This window comes from Mya arenaria, chromosome 8 (assembly GCF_026914265.1).
Source record: "Mya arenaria isolate MELC-2E11 chromosome 8, ASM2691426v1".
Classification (NCBI taxonomy): Eukaryota; Metazoa; Mollusca; class Bivalvia; order Myida; family Myidae; genus Mya; species Mya arenaria.
Window position 1 is genome coordinate 8,454,384 of NC_069129.1, and position 17,715 is coordinate 8,472,098.

A 17,715-nucleotide genomic window follows, 5' to 3' on the forward strand; every position below is an offset into this window, starting at 1 on the left:
ATCCTTTGCTGTGTGATTTTGGCCGGCTGTCAATGAACCATCTATATTATACTTACATGTAACAAAAATAACGTTGTTTGTACAATGGGAATATGCGAATATGTAACTAAGTGTTGTATAACCTCCTGTACGGGGAAGAGGTATGAAGCGTTATCAATGGGTTATTTTTTATTCCATTTTAATCTCTCTACCAGGTCAGGTCGATCTAATGCAGAACAGGCGCACGCGACCGACGACATTTGGTGTATTTGATGGCCAGATTGTTCAAATGGACGAAACCCTGGCTCCAGCGCGCGGACAGTCGAGCCAATTTGGCGACCGACTTGGACAACAAAGACAAGAATCTTCCCGCAGAGGGTCTGCACGCGGACTTAACTTTAGGAACGTCAAAGTTGCTGGTCAACTGCCTCTTTCCCTCGGTCGCGATAAAAACGAAAGACCAGCACGGCTTTCGGCTAGAAACGTTTTAGGACGACCCTTAGGGTCGGCGCTGTCTCTTCCCACTGCAAGTGATCTTCGACTCTGTCCTTTGACCTCCTGCTCAGCACAGTTCATCCCTCAGCGGTGCCGCTATACGCCGGTCGAAGTCGGTTCACGAGGAAACTACTGCCTTGGCTGCCCGGAAGATATTTGCCCGCGGGCAGGCCGACGCGCACTAAGGAGGGTAAGTCGGATAAGACGCCTCTTATGTCGAATCCTGGGAATCTGCTTCGGGGAGCATTATTCGCTAATACCTGATTATCCTGGAAATGACGTTGTGTGAGTTAATCACCAAGCGCTTTGTTACTTTTGCTGTTGTTATTAAGTAATCAAGTGTTAATTGTTTAAATTGATTTTGTATTAATGATTTGTGCTCGGTTTTTTGACACTTACTTGTATGTTGTTTTCTGTTTGACTGTATTTATAAATCCTTTTACCCGCTCATCGAATGCCATATTATGTTGTTGTTTTTGCCTTTGTGTTTGATTTTGTTTAGTAATAAAATACAATAACGTTTTTTGGCTTCACTTATCTATGCATAGGTTCACGGCTATCTGCTAAACTCAAGGAAATTAAAGGGTTTTGTTTTTTACCATTATTTAGTGAATTACACTGTATATCTCATACAAATCATTGTTTGCGAATCACGAATGTTTTCGATCATGTTCAAGACCTGCGCAGAGGCCGATATGCTCAGTTGGAACGTTACTTTAATGTTGACGGAAGGAAAAACCTTAAATTGAATTACTTGTTGTTAATTTAAGATATGTTAAAATTATTGAGGGTTATTTATTGAGTGTCATGCAACTAGAATACGAAAAGGGTCAACTACTTCGATGTAATAGGGTTGGGACAGTTCAAACATGTCGAATATTTGCTAAAATGTTTCTTTAAATGTTAATTACCTGTAGCTTCTAATCATAAACATTCCTAGGAATCCCTAATGGAATTTGCATAATAAAACCGCGCTATTCATTAAAGATTGTTATATAAAAAGTAATTCCAAGTGCGACGTTCTTAGAACCGCGGTATAAATTCAGAACACAAAAGAATAATTAAAAATGAATTTGTTTTTCATCGGAGCTGTCTCGATTGACAAACATTTACAAGATGTGAGAGCTTGTTGTGTTTGCTTTTAAGAAAGTAATTTAGTATAGGAAGTCATTTAAAAATTGATTTGTAAGCCGTAATAATCTCAAGATAGAGGAATACTGTGTATATTGTAATGAATCTGTATAGACAAAAGCGGCATTAAGGGTCCTGAAAGATTCAACATACAAATTTAATCAGTCATTGATCATGTTAAATGTTAATTCGGCTTCAGCAGGAATATTAAAAATATTGAACTCATGTTGCTGAACAATATATTACATATGTATTCCAGGTAAAACATGATCGGAACACCCACATATTCTTACATATTGTTACTATTTATCTAAATGATGAATACAAGCATCTTGAAGCAATCCTAATAGTGTATAATGCAAAAACCTACTATTACAATATAAACTCTATATGTTGTAAGGATGGATTTTCAAACCGCGACACATTTAGAAAAGTAATATTTGACATTTTTCCACCGAGATCTCACGACTAACAGAAAAAATACCTCTGCTGTGACCGACAAAGTAAGTCATTTATAAAACGTCTCTTCAAGCTGATTTGAGAGGTATGTCAATGAAACTTCTTACATCTCGAGACGCTTTGTAATGAAAAAATGACGTGATATTCTAAGAAGTTTAAGACATTTCTTTAGAAGCAATTTTATGGCAAAAAGCTCATAAACATGTAAACAAGTTGTGATTTTTCATCTACGTTTTGGTTGTATATCTACATTAACATCTTGATTCCAAAAAGTGTATGCCTATTTATAAAAACAAACGTTTCAGACTTTTAAGTGTTCCAAATCTAGTACGAACAACTATAGCAATAATATGGTTGTTAAATTTGTTTAACTCTGCATTCGCGCAACGTCATAGTATTAACTTCCTAGTGTTTTTCATTATAATAACCCAACAATAGAGTGTTTGATATAATCCAGATCTTTTTTAAAGTAAATAAACCCTTTATATGAAGTGTTTTGATAGCTAAGAAAAAAAAGCATTATTGATTTTTGTTTAATTACGCCCTTAATCTTCCAGCATTAAATTGGAAAACATCATTATTTAGAATCTACCTACTGTATTAAAGTGTATGGTTAAGTCATTTGATATTGCTTTTTTGGTTATTGATAATGCGGGAGTGGTCGTTTGGCATAAAACTCCAGCCCATGTGTCAGGAAGGGCAAAGGCAAGCTTGTTTCAATAGCTTGTACGTACATCTCTTTTAAAGGTACTTTTAGCTATAACATTCCAGTAATGATTTAGATGTCAGAAAAAAAAGTGTAGGCGTACTTCTTGAGAAATAAATGCCATGGTTTACAAAAAAAGAGAGCGTTCTTTATTAAATCGCGAAAGTTCCAAGAGTACCAAATCATTCAAAGCTTGTTAAAACAGTTGAGTCAAAAGTGTCACGTTTTGCTTGCGATTCCAACAATGAATTACAAAAGTAATAGTTTAAACTGATAGAAGTTTAATAAACTAAAAATTCGCTTGTCATCCACTCACAAGGCTTATATAAAAAAAATACTAAATGAAATAAAATATATGAAAGGAAATATTACATAAATATAGAACCAAGGTTATTTTAAATGTCTCTTTTATCAGTGAATACCTATTTATTTCAAAACAATTTATTGTTGAAATAATTGTGCATCCCTGCCCTTAATAAAACTATTTTCAATAGCGGTATTTTGGCAAAATAGGACATTAACCGTAACAATTTGCAAATATATATTAACAATATTAGTTAATTTCATAAGTGTACCATGCAATTTGTTCAAGTTTTACACGAAATTATTGTTTTCAATGCTTACAATATAGAAAAGAACAAATCCCTTTAAGTTAAGCCCAAACTTTTTTGTTATGTGAAACATTTCATGCAATTTTGATACAATTCGAATGGAATAACACACGATTTTTTACCAGGACTTAAAATAAGTGTATTTAAAACAGAAATTAAATTATGTGAAGGTTGGATGTATCCGGTGTTTACTTTGTATATCACCAAAATATCTTCTAGCAACTCAGTCTAAAACTATCCCGATGACATATATTATACACAGAACAAATAAGTACGTACTGTTTTCATCATGTGCAAGTTCTTTATTTTCCTTACAAGAACAGAAATATAACATACTTTCAGAGTGATCATTGTGTGGATACGGAATCAACTGGACCTGTCGATTGTATTTAAATAAACGACGAACATGTTGTAAGTATTAGGTCGTTTCTCGGCATTTGTTTACTTATGATAAACTATTTATTAACCAATCAAAACGTATCCACTAAGCCATTTATTCTTTGACACTTCAAGTCCAGTTGTCTGTATCTAAAATTCGCATTACAAATAATGAGACGAATATATATGCTGATAAAGGGATGCTTAAGACTCACAAAGTGCATTTAAGGTAATACCCTTCTCGGTCGATTGAGACTGTGTCTTGAAAGCAATTATGGTGGAAATCGGGTTTTGCCCCGAGAAACTGCTGAAGTGGTGTCTGTTTTCAAGAAACTCTAATTCATATTTAATTATCCGAAAGGACCACTGTATTGTTAAACATGAAAATAAACGTTTGGGCCTCTAGTATTTATATTAAAACGCAGAATACTCTTAAGCAGGTTAGTGTACGCTGTTGTATAGTCGTCTGCTTTACGTCAAGTAAATAATTCGTATAGACAGTTGACAGTTTCTTGTGGTCGTACTGTAAAATGGACACCATTACGACTCGAGTTTAATGACATGCTCATTCATAAAGTAAAAGGGCAATGCACGTTCTAAGTATTGTTGACAAATGAAACAGAGATAGTTCCGTTACAAGGGAAATGTAATTAATTTAATGCGTCGCTACATATACCGTATCAGACAAAAAGCCTTGTGTTTACTACCAGCGGAAAATATCATCTAAAACGATGGTTTATTTAGATACAATCGACAGGTTGCAGCTTCCGAAGTTGAATATTGTGCTGTATAAATAGATTGCATGTACCTGAAAGGTGCATATGTTTGAGGCATATTACCTTCCCGCAGGGGGCGTGTACGCGGATTGAACATGGGGAATGTTTTAAGGGCCGCTAAACTACCTCTTTCAGTCAGACGCGGCCGAGACGATTGACCAGCAACGCTTCCGGCTAGAAACTTTTTTTTCCGTCGGTCCTTCGGACCGGCATTTTCACTTTTAACTGACAGAGACATTCAACGGCGCCTTACAACCTCTTCTTCACCGCAATTCATCCTTAGGCTGTGTCGGTAAAATCCAGCCATGTCGGATTCCTGGAAGATATTTTACCGCGTGCAGCCGAACGCGCAAGATGACGGGAATGAAGAAAGAAAGGCGGCGTTTGTCGGGTCCTAGGAATTTGCAAAAAAAAGCTTTTAAAGCCTGTTTTGTGAGCTCAACGCAAACTGCGTTGATGATGATATGGTGATTTTTAAAATAAGTATATATGAAGAGTGATTCTTCAGAAATTAGTTTATGTTTGTAAGATAACATCATTTGTATAGTCACCCTTATTTTAAATTGTGGGTTTTTATACTATATTTCTAAATCCTTTTCATGTGATCACCCAATGCCCAAAAAAGCACATTTATTTCCTTTACTTGTTTTGTTTCATTATAAATTACTAAGATGTCCTTTTTTTTACGTATTTCTTTATTCGTGCATGGCCAAACGTTAGACAAAAGTATTTGTAAGGGTTTTGTAACACAACCTTAATCTTAGGTCAATAGACTCAGTCTGGCTTTCTAATGCCAAAACGATATCAAATAAAAAATTCAATGAACTTTCCAAATCTGCTAAATGTTAATATCAGCCCCCAATCCAGCTTAAACATTTAAACTTACAGCCTAAAATGGTATCAACATAATCATGAATATTGTTTTTCTTTCTCTTTGTAGCGGGTTTTGTACAACTCTGTGAATTGAAATAAGACGAGAAACCAATTAGATGCAAATTGAATAATCTTCTGTTTCTCCTAGCCATTTCGGATGGTGTGACTGGCATTTGATACTTCCGTTTACGGCTATCTTTTGAATGATTTTGATTGTCTATAAAAAAAAGGCGTCTCCTGTATTGATAGGGCTTACTTTCATGAAATATGTTTTAGTTGTTCTGCATGTATTTATATAAATGCACATTTCTGAAAGTGGACTGAAATAAGAACGGTGTCCACTTGCAATGAACACGTTCAAAATACAGCACAAACAGCAACTGCAAAAGAAAAAACGTTTGTTAACTAATAGTGAATAAAACTGATTTTATTTCTATTTTAATGTGTACAACACAGTATAACATCACTTTGAGAGAGTGAGTGAGTGAGTGAGTGAGTGAGTGAGTGAGTGAGTGAGTGAGTGAGTGAGTGAGTGAGTGAGTGAGTGAGTGAGTGAGTGAGTGAGTGAGTGAGTGAGTGAGTGAGTGAGTGAGTGAGTGAGTGAGTGAGTGAGTGAGTGAGTGAGTGAGTGAGTGAGTGAGTGAGTGAGTGAGTGAGTGAGTGAGTGAGTGAGTGAGTGAGTGAGTGAGTGAGTGAGTGAGTGAGTGAGTGAGTGAGTGAGTGAGTGAGTGAGTGAGTGAGTGAGTGAGTGAGTGAGTGAGTGAGTGAGTGAGTGAGTGAGTGAGTGAGTGAGTGAGTGAGTGAGTGAGTGAGTGAGTGAGTGAGTGAGTGAGTGAGTGAGTGAGTGAGTGAGTGAGTGAGTGAGTGAGTGAGTGAGTGAGTGAGTGAGTGAATAATTTGTCTGTATTTGTGACACATGCAACAAACTAAGCATATTTACAAATGATTGCACCAGACTCGATAGGTCTTTGAGACACCAAAACTTTCGTGTATACATTATATCATATAACGTTGCATTATATAATATAATTTCGAAACATAATTTGTACACAATCACTGTTAACAAATTTGTCACTAAGAATAAATAAGATATCCTCGTCTCAAATATGCTCTTAAAGTACATTTTGACAGTTTTCGGGGATTAAAGGACATATGAGTGTTCAATTTTCTATTAATGTTGAGGACGACAAATTCTGGTTGTATTTCATCAAAGTACAATTACCGCAAATCAGTATATAGATTGCATTCAAATAGAAAATACTTCTAGTCTTTTTTGGCCTAGTTTTCATAATCTGCATGTATTCTGTCCTAATAATTCTCCAATGAAACGGATGTACTCTCGGCGGTGAAGGTTGTCACATCAATTATCTTTCATTTTTTCTTAGAATAAGAGTGATGTACTTCTCTGAAGTAAATGCACTTTTAAACTGTCTAAATTTCCTTAATTTAGGCATGTGCTCATTTTCCTGACTCCAGACATTTGCGTAGTGTATCAAGTCCTTTGCCTGTAGGAGGTTTACAAATAGTTTTTTTTTTGTCAAACGTATTCGTTAGAACTATTACACTGAATATTTCTTTTATATATTTCGTCCAATTTGTGCTGTGCATGTGGCTATTGTAGTCAGCGATAAACACTTTATTGGTTATTGTATCATCGTCCATTCATGCTACTGAGGTAAGTACACTGACAATAACAAGTTGACCGTTAAAACTCATACTATTGGAGGACACTATTATTTACGGAATGCGGAGACTGTAATCTCCGGAAAGAGGACGCACTTAACCAAAGTTCTAACGGATCAGTTAGAGTTGAATTCAAGTCGGTTGACGGGCTGTTTACGTATTTCATTGCATTGATATCACAGACTCAACTTACCTAGTAGAACTAAGAAACAATTAAAAAGCATGGATGGTAAAAAGGAAATCACTAAAAGATTAAAGTACATCCACCTCACCTTTTAACCGTCTCCGTGGCCTAGTGGTTAAGCGTCCGCCTACGGAGCGGGAGGTCGTGGGTTCGATCCCTGGCCGCGTCATACCGAAAGATGTTAAAAGTTGGTACAAGTAGCTCCCTTGCCTGGCACTCGGCATTTAAAGGGTAATGCTTGGACAAGTGGTGTACTCAGTGCTGGTTTAACCCAGGAAAGTTGTACCCCGTAAAAGCACGTAAAAGAATCAAGGGGTCTCTTCGAAAAGAGCTAGGGTATCGCACCCGGACTTCCTTGTATCCCACCACTGTCTCTTCAGCGTGCTGTCCCTTCAGCAAAAAAATAAATGGACCCCGTTGGAAAAAAGTGCTATCACTTTCACGGGTTATCCTAGACCGCAAGGTCTAAAGAAATACATACCTACATATTTTTTATAGATATTATGTCCTTTACCCCTTTTTCGCTGAACGCAATGCAGTGACTTTGCATAGAAATTGTGATATTACAAAGCCCGTAAGCGCTAGTTAACGTTGCCCATCTTTGTGTAAAATGTCCCTTCAGCGCCGAGTACTTTGACTTATTGCGCGATACCAACATGTTTTTTTTTTTTGTTTTATTTTAATCTTCAAAAGATGAGTCAAGCAAACTGTCTTTAAGACAAGGACGTTCATTCTTACAACCTTTCATCTTTTTTGAAAGTTTATAATAGCATAAATGAGTTTTCTGTTATTTAATTGCTGAGCTGGTTTGGGTTTCGTTCCAGGAACATCATATTGCTTTTTTGTCCTACATGAGATACAAATTGACCACATTTTAACAATAAACCGGTTTAAAACTTCCTTAGCTGTCTCCATTCCAACCTTCTCGTACTCGAACATAAAGGGTTTGAAAACAATGTTAGCTTGATTTATCATCGATTTATGTCAAAAAATAAATTTTCAAAGTAAAAAAATTAGACAAATAATTTAAAAGAAGATAAGTAAGAACTTACATGAAAGAATATTGAAACGATTCTAATAATACAAAAAGAACGAACTTTTCATTCCGTAATGCTAAATATTAGATCGTATCATCTCTCCATATGTTATATGTGTTCAGCAAGAGTAGATTGCTTAAGTGCAAACAAACGCTATTTTTTTCAATTAAAACTTGCTTGGAACCAGACGACATTATTTGACATTCAATAGTCCGAACATAACAAATCCAAACTGTCAAGATCGCAGTCTGTTATTAACAAGAACGCTCATTCCAGACATATTTTCGAGGTTTCCAATCCACATTGTACAACTCAAGACAATAATATAATGGAAAAACAACGTGAAATCACTGGTATTGTAACATACTCATTTCGAAGTAATTCATAAGATATGATCTTATAGATGCAAACACAATGGGTTATGGATCTAATTAAACCAAACCAATAAAACATATCATTTCTGCTGATTGGACATTCAAAGAAAACTGCAAAAGTAAAATTACGAGATAATGATATTAAGGCAGAAAATCAGTTAGGAACAAATTGAGTTCGTTTAACTACCGCTGGGATTATTCTTAGAAAAAACACCAGGTTAGATTAGTTGTGTGAAGTTAGCTAAACATACGACATTGGACATTGGACATTCAAAATCGAATGTTGTGCTGGCACGACATTGGACATTGGACATTCAAAAGTGAAAGTCGTGCTAGCACGACATTGGACATTGGACATTCAAAATCGAATGTTGTGCTGGCACGACATTGGACATTGGACATTCAAAAACGATTGTCGTGCCGGCACGACATTGGACATTGGACATTCATAACCGAATGTTGTGCTGGCACGACATTGGACATTAGACATTCAAAAGTGAAAGTCGTGCTAGCACGACATTGGACATTGGACATTCAAAATCGAATGTCGTGCTGGCACGACATTGGACATTGGACATTCAAAATCGAATGTCGTGCTGGCAAGACATTGGACATTGGACATTCAAAATCGAATGTCGTGCTGGCAAGACATTGGACATTGGACATTCAAAATCGAATGTCGTGCTAGCACGACATTGGACATTGGACATTCAAAATCGAATGTTGTGCTGGCACGACATTGGACATTGGGCATTCAAAAGGGAAAGTCGTGCTAGCAAGACATTGGACATTGGACATTCAAAATCGAATGTTGTGCTGGCACGACATTGGACATTGGACATTCAAAAGTGAAAGTCGTGCTAGCACGACATTGGACATTGGACATTCAAAATCGAATGTTGTGCTGGCACGACATTGGACATTGGACATTCAAAATCGAATGTCGTGCCAGCACAACATTGGACATTGGACATTCAAAATCGAATGTTGTGCTGGCACGACATTGGACATTGGACATTCAAAATCGAATGTCGTGCTGGCACGATATTGGACATTCAAAATCGAATGTCGTGCTAGCACGACATTGGACATTCAAAATCGAATGTCGTGCTAGCACGACATTGGACATTGGACATTCAAAATTGAATGTTGTGCTGGCACGACATTGGACATTGGACATTCAAAAGGGAAAGTAGTGCTAGCACGACATTGGACATTGGACATTCAAAATCGAATGTTGTGCTGGCACGACATTGGACATTGGACATTCAAAAGTGAAAGTCGTGCTAGCACGACATTGGACATTGGACATTCAAAATCGAATGTCGTGCTGGCACGACATTGGACATTGGACATTCAAAATCGAATGTCGTGCTGGCAAGACATTGGACATTGGACATTCAAAATCGAATGTCGTGCTGGCACGACATTGGACATTGGACATTCAAAATCGAATGTCGTGCTAGCACGACATTGGACATTGGACATTCAAAATCGAATGTTGTGCTGGCACGACATTGGACATTGGACATTCAAAAGGGAAAGTCGTGCTAGCACGACATTGGACATTGGACATTCAAAATCGAATGTTGTGCTGGCACGACATTGGACATTGGACATTCAAAAGTGAAAGTCGTGCTAGCACGACATTGGACATTGGACATTCAAAATCGAATGTTGTGCTGGCACGACATTGGACATTGGACATTCAAAAGTGAAAGTCATGCTAGCACGACATTGGACATTGGACATTCAAAATCGAATGTTGTGCTGGCACGACATTGGACATTGGACATTCAAAAGTTCCTGGTTGTCATAGATATTCGCGCAGTGATTCGGATTATGTTAATAGTCAAATTGTTCTTTAAATAGTTCTGGATGCAGCAAAGTGAAGGTAATAAAGAAGAGTTCCATACGGGTACTTGTTTATCTTTGCCCGTTGGGAAGATAAGAATTTTACGCATGGACAAATGTTTGAATCTACTTTTCTGAGGTGGCAGAAATATATATATCCGAAATCTTGGACTGGTGATAAGGCTGCAATTCTAATTTGTCCATTCAAATTATTGTGTTAAATAACGACATTCAACTTGGCTTTTATTTTTTAAAATATGGTTTATAATAACGTATATCTGTCTATTCATAGTGACCAAATATTATTTAGGCATCCAATGGAAGTGGTAAATATTAAGAGAAAAAATATTATGAAACGACAACCAGTATACAAATAATAATTGTTGGACAAAGGTCATTTTTACTCATTAATTATCTGTATCTGTCAGGAGTACCCTTTAAAATAATACCAAAATTATATGGGATCCCCATGCATCAAAATGTAGCATTATCGCCAATGGTTTATGCATTGACAAGTTTAGCTGTGTGTGTATGTTGCCTTAAGTCACATCCATGTCCGACAATATTATACATTTGAGGTACCTAACACATATTTTACAAAGAAACTTGTATTTGAAAGTCCGCAACATTGTTATTGAGAGTTGTATTAAAACAATCCTTTCGATTGATATACATACATATTTCCATGTAAATGCAGACACATTCATTAATGTAATATAATTATTCTAAAGCTCTGTAGATAAACACATACTGAAGTGCACATTTGTTGGGTTTATATAATTATTTGCGCTTTGTTTCCTTTCAACCCTTTCAACCATTGTCAGTTCTGCCCAAGATGCCATTTCCAATGGCGCTGGTGTCACATTTTACATGTATAAATTGTATATTCTGTAAAACCTATAAGAACTTATGTCGTATGTGATGAAGACGTCATTTTGAATTCTTTAATGTCGATGCGATTGATTATAAAACGCTTTGTGTAATTCTGTCGACTTATCAAAAAGGTTTATCGAACACAATTATTTCATATAAACTTTACCAAATGAAGACGACGTAGCATGTTCGACTAACTGAGTCGATAAAAAAAACAAGTCGACAGGCAGGAATAGGTTACTTTATCGACTCATTGACAATATTTTTTTGTGTTTACGTAAAACCAGATAAAAAAGATGTACGGACGATTACATTTATACTTGTAGGAATCATCAATGCATGTCTATATTTTCCATATGTCATTATATACTGTGGATATAATTATCTTCACTTCCTTTATAAATGGTACTAGATGTGTAGCAGTGGTGTGTAAACAATTAATCTTATTAAAAATATGCCCTTTTCAAGCATTATCACTGTTTGTCTACATATAATCCACGACCATTCATAACTATATTCATTTGAATCTTTCTCTGCATATGTGACATCATATATATCTGAATCATGCTTAAGTTTCAAATATTGCGATGGAATCGTCATGACAATGCTCTCTTGGTGTTAATAAACTTTATAATGGTTCATTGCTTTGTGATCTCTGACCCTTTTCAAATAATTTCAAGACAATATCTCCAACAAACAAAAAATCCGAATAATGCATGCAATCAAAATTAATTTACAGTCGGTAAAAAAAACATTCATTCATAAAACATGTCATACATTGATTTAAATGTGCTAACTGCTAGCACGACTAACACTTTGAATGTCCAATGTCCAATGTCGTGCTGGCACAACATTCGATTTTGAATGTCCAATGTCGTGCCAGCACAACATTCGATTTTGAATGTCCAATGTCCAATGTCGTGCCAGCACGACATTCGATTTTGAATGTCCAATGTCCAATGTCGTGCTAGCACGACTTTCACGTTTGAATGTCCAATGTCGTGCCAGCACAACATTCGATTTTGAATGTCCAATGTCCAATGTCGTGCTAGCACGACTTTCACTTTTGAATGTCCAATGTCCAATGTCGTGCCAGCACAACATTCGATTTTGAATGTCCAATGTCTAATGTCGTGCCAGCACAACATTCGATTTCGAATGCCCAATGTCCAATGTCGTGCTAGCACGACTTTCACTTTTGAATGTCCAATGTCCAATGTCGTGCCAGCACAACATTCGATTTTGAATGTCCAATGTCCAATGTCGTGCTAGCACGACTTTCACTTTTGAATGTCCAATGTCCAATGTCGTGCCAGCACGACATTCGATTTTGAATGTCCAATGTCCAATGTCGTGCCAGCACGACATTCGATTTTGAATGTCCAATGTCCAATGTCGTGCCAGCACGACATTCGATTTTGAATGTCCAATGTCCAATGTCGTGCCAGCACGACTTTCACGTTTGAATGTCCAATGTCCAATGTCGTGCCAGCACGACTTTCACGTTTGAATGTCCAATGTCCAATGTTGTGCCAGCACAACATTCGATTTTGAATGTCCAATGTCCAATGTCGTGCCAGCACGACTTTCCCTTTTGAATGTCCAATGTCCAATGTCGTGCCAGCACAACATTCGATTTTGAATGTCCAATGTCCAATGTCGTGCCAGCACAACATTCGATTTTCAATGTCCAATGTCCAATGTCGTGCTAGCACGACTTTCACTTTTGAATGTCCAATGTCCAATGTCATGCTAGCACGACTTCCACTTTTGAATGTCCAATGTCCAATGTCGTGCCAGCAAAACATTCGATTTTGAATGTCCAATGTCCAATGTCGTATGTTAAGCTAACTTCACACAGCTGGTTAGATTTTAGTTTTCGCTTGTTCTTATGTGTAGCTTTTTGTAAACTCGAAGCTTTATTTAAACACTTATAATGCTCATTCGAGATTGTTTCAGACTGGAAAAATTTGTCAAAAGTAAGAATTTACAACTCTGGTGGTCGCATGGTTATTCTGCATGCTGGAAGAAATACAATTAATTGTCTCTTTACTTTCTAATGTTTTATAGTAAAATCATTTAAAAAATATGGTTTTGTTGAACTTCAACAAAATAATATATACCCTTGATATAAGAAGTATATTTATCTACGAATTCAATATATGTAAAGTGTATTTAAGATTTTTAAGTATATATATTTTAGCAGCATAATGATCGACCAGATTACTTTCATTCAGGTATTGGAGTTGCTGCTTATTGTCTTTGTTCTGTTTAAGACATTGTATTCTTATCGTAAATTCAAATGCCTTACAGCAAACAAACAGATTGTTTTTTTTATAAAGTCGGTTCATTACAAAAGAAAGAACTACCTGTTAAACTTTAATTTAATATTAGAAATCAAAAACGTTCTAGAATAAATTATAGAATAAGTGGTAAAATTAAGATACTGCTGGAAACCAATCAAACTAACTGATCCCCCTAAGTTGAATTCCACTAGCCGTCAATCGTAACCGTCATGACATGGCATTGGGATCTGACACATTCCACGAAGATGCCATTAGTGTTTGTCACCTTGTTGGTAAGCCCCCTGTTGTTGGTACTCTTGATTCCAGGCCTGTTATTGTTCGAATATTATCTCGTCAGTCTATAGCAGCTGTTCTCCAGTTCATAAAAAAACTTAAAACATTGAGAAACATAAAGGTACTAATGGAAGTAATCTACCAATCATGAACATTGTTATGGTGCGTTTTATCAGTTTAATACTCTGAAAGTGTGTGTCTTTAAGTTTGTATATTTAAATGTAAGTAGCCAATTGGATAAATTGTTTGTTTCGTGATTTCTATAACTTTTCAATGAATATGATGTCATTTGTCTGTCAGAAACAAAACTTGGTTAGTTTGAAAATGTAAATACTGATAAAGACTTGTTTTGGCTTCAACCGTAAAAAATACATCAACCTAAATCTGGTGGGGTTGATTTTTTTTTTATCAAACACAATTTAGATCCTGTAAGAGTTCTTAGCGTTTGAGCCCACCGTATGACTGAGTGTGTGTCTGAATAAACCATAGTGGAGCCAACATTTTGTCTCAGTGTGTGTCTGAATAAACCATAGTGGAGCCAACATTTTGTCTGAGTGTGTGTCTGAATAAACCATGGTGCAGCCAACCGTATGTCAGCGTGTGTGTCTGAATAAACCATGGTGCAGCCAACCGCATGTCAGCGTGTGTGTCTGAATAAACCATGGTGAAGCCGACATTATGTCTCAGTGTGTGTCTGAATAAACCATGGTGGAGCCAACATTATGTCTGAGTGTGTGTCTAAATAAACCATGGTGCAGCAAACCGCATGTCAGCGTGTGTGTCTGAATAAACCATGGTGGGGCCAACATTTTGTCTCAGTGTGTGTCTGAATAAACCATGGTACAGCCAACCGTATGACTGAGTGTGTGTCTGAATAAACCATGGTGCAGCCAACCGTATGACTGAGTGTGTGTCTGAATAAACCATGGTGCAGCCCACCGCATGTCAGCGTGTGTGTCTGAATAACCATGGTGCAGCCAACCGCATTTCAGAGTATGTGTCTGAATAAACCATGGTGGAGCCAACTGCATGTCAGCGTGTGTGTCTGAATAAACCATGGTGGAGCCAACATTATGTCTCAGTGTGTGTCTGAATAAACCATAGTGGAGCCAACATTATGTCTCAGTGTGTGTCTGAATAAACCATGGTGCAGCCAACCGTATGACTGAGTGTGTGTCTGAATAAACCATAGTGGAGCCAACATTATGTCTCAGTGTGTGTCTGAAAAAACCATGGTGCAGCCAACATTATGTCTCAGTGTGTGTCTGAATAAACCATGGTGGAGCCAACATTATGTCTCAGTGTGTGTCTGAATAAACCATAGTGCAGCCAATAGTATGTCTGAGTGTGTGTCTGAATAAACCATGGTGCAGCCAATAGTATGTCTGAGTGTGTGTCTGAATAAACCATGGTGCAGCCAACCGCATGTATGAGTGAATGTCTGAATAAACCATGGTGCAGCCAATAGTATGTCTGAGTGTGTGTCTGAATAAACCATGGTGCAGCCAACCGCATGTCTGAGTGTGTGTCTGAATAAACAATGGTGCAGCCAACCGTATATCTGAGTGTGTGTCTGAATAAACCATGGTGCAGCCAACCGCATGTATGAGTGAATGTCTGAATAAACCATGGTGCAGCCAATAGTATGTCTGAGTGTGTGTCTGAATAAACCATGGTGCAGCCAACCGTATGTCTGAGTGTGTGTCTGAATAAACCATGGTGCAGCCAACCGCATGTATGAGTGAATGTCTGAATAAACCATGGTGCAGCCAATAGTATGTCTGAGTGTGTGTCTGAATAAACCATGGTGCAGCCAACCGTATGTCTGAGTGTGTGTCTGAATAAACCATGGTGCATGCCAGCCGTATGTCTGAGTGTGTGTCTGAATGAACCATGGTGGAGCCAACCGAATATCTAAGTGTTTGTCTGAAGAAACCATGGAAGAGCCAACCGTATGTCTAAGTGTATGTTTGAATAAACCATGGTGGAGCCAACCGTATGTCTCAGCGTGTGTCTGAATAAACCATGGTGCAGCCAACCCCATATCTGAGTGTGTGTCTGAAGAAACCATGGAAGAGCCAACCGTATGTCTAAGTGTATGTCTGAGTGTGTGTCTGAATAAACCATGGTGCAGCCAACCGCATGTCTGAGTGTGTGTCTGAATAAACCATGGTGCAGCCAATAGTATGTCTGAGTGTGTGTCTGAATAAACCATGGTGCAGCCAACCGTATGTCTGAGTGTGTGTCTGAATAAACCATGGTGCAGCCAACCGTATGTCTAAGTGTGTGTCTGAATAGACCATGGTGCAGCCAACCGAATATCTGAGTGTGCTTCTAAAGAAACCATGGAAGAGCCAACCGTATGTCTGAGTGTGTGTCTGAATAAACCATGGTGCAGCCAACCGTATGTCTGAGTGTGTGTCTGAATAAACCATGGTGGAGCCAACCGCATGTATGAGTGAATGTCTGAATAAACCATGGTGCAGCCAACCGTATGTCTGAGTGTGTGTCTGAATAAACCATGGTGCAGCCAACCGTATGTCTGAGTGTGTGTCTGAATAAACCATGGTGCATGCCAGCCGTATGTCTGAGTGTGTGTCTGAATGAACCATGGTGGAGCCAACCGAATATCTAAGTGTTTGTCTGAAGAAACCATGGAAGAGCCAACCGTATGTCTAAGTGTATGTTTGAATAAACCATGGTGGAGCCAACCGTATGTCTCAGCGTGTGTCTGAATAAACCATGGTGCAGCCAACCCCATATCTGAGTGTGTGTCTGAAGAAACCATGGAAGAGCCAACCGTATGTCTAAGTGTATGTCTGAGTGTGTGTCTGAATAAACCATGGTGCAGCCAACCGCATGTATGAGTGAATGTCTGAATAAACCATGGTGCAGCCAATAGTATGTCTGAGTGTGTGTCTGAATAAACCATGGTGCAGCCAACCGTATGTCTGAGTGTGTGTCTGAATAAACCATGGTGCAGCCAATAGTATGTCTGAGTGTGTGTCTGGATAGACCATAGTGCAGCCAACCGAATATCTGAGTGTGCGTCTGAAGAAACCATGGAAGAGCCAACCGTATGTCTAAGTGTGTGTCTGAATAAACCATGGTGGAGCCAACCGTATGTCTGAGTGTGTGTCTGAATAAACCATGGTGGAGCCAACCGCATGTCTGAGTGTGTGTCTGAATAAACCATGGTGCAGCCAACCGTATGTCTAAGTCATTGTCTGAATAAACCATGGTGCAGCCAACCGCATGTCTGAGTGTTTGTCTGAATAAACAATTGAAGAGCCAACCGTATGTCTGCGTCGTTGTCTGAATAAACTATGGTGCAGCCAACCGCATGTCTCAGTATCTGTCTGAATTAAGCTTGGAACAGCCAACCGCATGTCGTAGTCTCTGTCTGAAGTAGCCGTGGTTCAGCCAACCGCATATCTGAATGTGTGCCTGAATAAACCGTGGTGCAGACAACCGCTTGTCAGAGTCTTTGTTGTATCAACCGCTGTATAGTCAACGGAATGTCTTAGGTAATGATACTACTACTACTACTACTACTACTACTACTACTACTACTACTACTACTACTACTACTACTACTACTAATAATAATAATAATAATAATAATAATAATAATTAATTTAATTTAGCACGTGTCATGATTTCTGCTGTCTGCAACAATCACTTTCGAGACCATAAGTGTGTGACATTGCCGTTCGTGTAAGA